General features: G+C 51.8%; 1 protein-coding gene across 1 annotated transcript in view; it reads left to right on the forward strand.

Annotated features, from left to right (window-relative positions):
* Positions 1–4,037: 4,037 nt before the first annotated feature.
* Ppard (peroxisome proliferator-activated receptor delta) overlaps positions 4,038–4,161 on the forward strand; it is a gene marked incomplete in the record, with an annotated part of 68,819 nt that continues 68,695 nt past the window's right edge. The window contains 1 exon segment of the mRNA XM_013516910.1: positions 4,038–4,161.

The raw sequence follows: 4,161 nt of genomic DNA on the forward strand, positions 1-4,161 counted from the left end.
ATTCTCAGGGGCAGGAGAGGATACTTTTCTAGTCTTTTATTTTATTTTATTTTTGATTTTTCTCCGGTACCGGGAATCGAACTCACGACCTTGTGCTTGCCAGGCAGGCGCTGTGCCGCTGAGCTAAATCCCCAGCCCCTAGTCTTCTAAGTTTAGAACATAACTCCTGTGTCCTTTCCAACGTGCTGATGAAGGAGAGTGTATCCTGTCTCCGGGGTCCTCAGAGACACTCCCTACCAGGGGGCCACGTACGAAGCACAGCTATTGTGGTCCTGGATCTATCTCTGTCTCTCTGTCTCTCTGCCTCAATGTCTGTCTCACTCTGGCTGGACTGTGCGGAAGGGTGGGGAGGTGGATCTGGAGTGCCGGAGGTGTGTTAGTTCCTCTTGCCAGGGGGCTCCCCAGGCTCCGGAAGCGGCTGACAAAAGTTGCTTCTCTGGTCCTAGCTTGGGTGAGGGGAGGAACCGGCCGCGCCAAGCCGACTGCCTGCAGGAGAACGAAGCGGCGCCACCTGCTGGCCAGAGCGGGCACAGCTGCGGCGAAGACGGCAAAGGCCTTCGGAGCCCGCCGGCCTTCCCGCCTGACATTGAGTTATTCCGGGTTGCACGGTGATTCGGGCAGCTGAGGCCCTGGCTGGCCTGGAAATGGCTGCAGAGGCTTGGCAGAGACCAGTTTATCCCACTCAGAGGCCCCCAAGTCAAGATGAAGATTCAGGAGGGCTACTTTAGCCTGGGCTTGTGATTCAGGGAAGCAGAACAGGGATGGTAGTAGAATATAGCGGCGCTTTTTAAGCCATCACGAGGCAGAGCGAGGCAGCTTGCAAGCTGTGCAGGGAGGAACAGCACCCCAGTCAGGCTGTGTGACACTAGGCACCTGCTGCCATGCCTGGATACAGACGCTGCTGTGGCCGGTGTCACCTGCTGCTGGACGCTACTCCTGCAGCTGCTGCCACAGCTGTGTGGGGACATGAGGTGGAGCGGCCATAGCCTCTTGCAGAATGGATTCTCTGCTCCCTAGTTCTTTGTCTCCCGGGCTTCCCACACATCTGTAGCTGCAAAGGCGGCTGGAGGCCGATACCTGACACCTGCAGCTACTAATGTGGATGGAGATTCTAGGAGGAAGATGAGCTGGGCGAGGTGGTGCACACCTGTCATCCCAGCACTCAGGAGGCTGAGACAGGAGTTTCACCCTGAGTTCGAGGCCAGCCTGGGCTGCCTAATGAGTTTAAGCCAGCCTGCACTACATAGCAAGACACCATCTCAAAACAAAACACAAAAAAGCAAGGAAAGCCTCGGAGAAGACAGATACACACACCATGGTGCGTCCTGAGGCCGGCAATCTCATAGCAAAGGGAGCCAGAATCATTTTATGTGAGGACCCAGGGGTGTGGCAGCTTGAAAAAGAACCTGTGTAGGGTACAGGGCCATATGTCAAAAGGCTCTTCAGAGGAAAACCATTGGATTTAGTTTACCTCTGAGCGATAGAGCTAAGATTACTGAGGAGGGGTACTAGGGGATTAAAATCTTTGCTCAGTATAAGGAATAGTTTCAAATTTTTTTTCTCTTTTGGGTACATGATATTCCACCAGAAGGATACACTGTAATTTATCTAAACATTTCTCTGGTGTTTTATCTCCTTTTTTTTTTTTTGTCTTTTTGAGACAGGGTCTCCCATATGCAGTTCAGGCTGACCTTGAACTCACTTTCTAGCCCAGGCTGGCCTCGAACTTGCAACGATCCTCCTGCCTCAGCCTCCTGAATGCTGGGATTACAGGCGTGTGCCACCACGCCTGGCTTCTATCTCCATTTTTGTTGTTGTTTTAGATATCACAGAGCTGGGGGAGATGGCATGGGCCTGTATCCCAGGAACTCAGAAAGCTGAGGCAGGAGGATCACTTGAACCCAAGAGTCCCAGGGCACCCTGCAAAACATAGCAAGACTTCATCTCAAAAAATAACAAGTAAAACAGTTATGGTGCCTCATGCCTATAATCCCAGCACTCTGGCTGGCTGAGGCAGGAGAATTACAAGTTCCACCCAATGTGGGCAGTTTAGCAGTTTAGCAAGACCCTGTCTCAAAATAAAAAATAAAAAGGGGGCTGGGGATATAACTCAGTGGCATAAGCACTTGCCTGCCAAGCCTGGGGTCATGAGTTCAATTCCCGCTACAAAAAAATAAATAAAATAAAATAAAATAAAATAAAAAGGGCTAGGGATGTAGCTAAGCATAAAGGCCTTGAGTTCAATCCCCAGTACTGTAAAATAAATAAATATTGCAGTATCTTGTGTATAAAGCCTTTATTTAGGGTTACACTTAAATCCTGTATTTAGGTTTTTTTCTGCAAAACAGATTATCCAAACTGGTATTACAGGGTCTAAACATTAGATATTTAACATATTAAATTTTATACATTCTTAATATAAAAATGAAGAGAGGTGAAAAATGTAATACCTTAATCACTCTGAGTTTGAGCAGAGCATACGCTACACAGTGAATGTGAGACCAGCTGGGGTGCATAGTGAACTCAGAGCCAGTCTGAATTACATGGGGAGACGCTGTCTCGACACCCGCCCATTAATACCTTAATAATACTCCTAGGATTTCCTTTAGCAAAGGAGCTGTCTTTATCAGGGGGGGAAAGCCTCTTAGGGGTAGAAGGTGAGATTTTTCAGGGTATGAGCGTTAGGAGCAACCTACTACATAGTTCAGGCTGACTTTGAACTCACTAGGTAGCCAAGGCTGGCCTTGAACTTGGGCGATCCTCCTGCTTCAGCCTCCCACGTGCTGGGATTATAGGTGTGTGCCACCACGCCCAGCTAGATGTCCCTTTTCCCTGGTGGGTGAGTTCACATATCTGTGTCCCGTGACCTGTGACCCTGCCGGCGCCCCAGAGTCTCCTGAGGTCTCCTCTCTTCAGCGGGGTTTGTGTGGAAGAGGCGTGGACGTCTTCCGGAAGGGCCGGGTTTCATCTTTAGATTTCTGAACTACGCCAGCGCAGCTGCCTGGCAGAAGCAGGAACCCAGAAGCAGAGCTAGGCAGACTCTAAGTCTCCGGAAAGTCGCAGAAATCTTAGGCGTCGGTTCATTTCTACTACAGTCTCAATCTTAGGCGTTTTGGCGTCGGTTCGATTCTACTACAGACTCAAACGGCAAGCCGTTGACGTCCAAATTAAAAAATCAATGTGATTCCATTCAAAAACGGGAAATAAAAGACGCAGGAAGGAGAAAGTCAGCGTTCCATCATCCAGAAAGCTGAGGCGGTGCCGCCTGAGGAGCCGGGCCAGAGGCAGGCCGGTGGTCAAGGCAGGTGGAAGGTCACACTCCTGAGAGTCAGGATGATTTGGTTTATTTTCAGATGACAAAGCCAACTTCTTCCAATAAACTGCCTCCTGCGCTGCTCCCTATCTTTATTAGGATACATAGTAAATACATTCATCACGGGGAATTGGTACCTTCTTATAGTAGATCTTTAATTTACTCGGTACTGGGGGTTGAACTCAGGGCCTTTGCACTGAGCCCGTTTTTAATTTTTATTTTGAGACAGCGTCTAAGTCGGTAAATTGCCCAGGCCAAGTTCCAACTTGTGATGTCCTGCCTCAGCCTCCTGGAGTGCTGGAATTACAGGCACGCACCCCTCCCGCCTCCCCCCGCCCCCGCCGCCCCCTGCCAGCTACTCCTTAAGATAGGGACCGGTTGGGAAAATACGTCCTTTCCAAGGTTCTAAAGACGAGTAAAATTTTCTCACTGGAAGGATGAGGAGGTTGTACTAACCGACCTCAGCGTTTCCTTGCAGCTTTGAATTTCCTTCTCTGAGACTTGCCGGACTGGTTTGACGCGCCCTGGCGCTCCTCGGCTCCTCCCGAGCGCCGGCTTCGGCTGCTGCGCCCACATCCCACGCCAGAGGGCGCTGCAGGCGGGCCCAGGGCAGCGTGCGCGGGGCGGAGCGCTGGGATCAGAGGCGTCTCCGGGAAGCGGTAATTGGCCGCGGCGGGCGGAAGGGGGCGTGGCGAGGGGCGGGCCGGGCTGCGCGCTGGCGTCACGCTGGCGGGGGCGGGGCCCCGGAGCGTGTGACGCCGGGGAGCTGAGGATTAATGGGAAAAGTTTTGGCAGGAGCGGGCGGATTCTGCGGAGCCTGCGGGGCGGCTGCGGTGTCGCGGGGGGCG

Source organism: Chinchilla lanigera, unplaced genomic scaffold, assembly GCF_000276665.1.
Source record: "Chinchilla lanigera isolate Chin_1 unplaced genomic scaffold, ChiLan1.0 scaffold00036, whole genome shotgun sequence".
Lineage (NCBI taxonomy): Eukaryota > Metazoa > Chordata > Mammalia > Rodentia > Chinchillidae > Chinchilla > Chinchilla lanigera.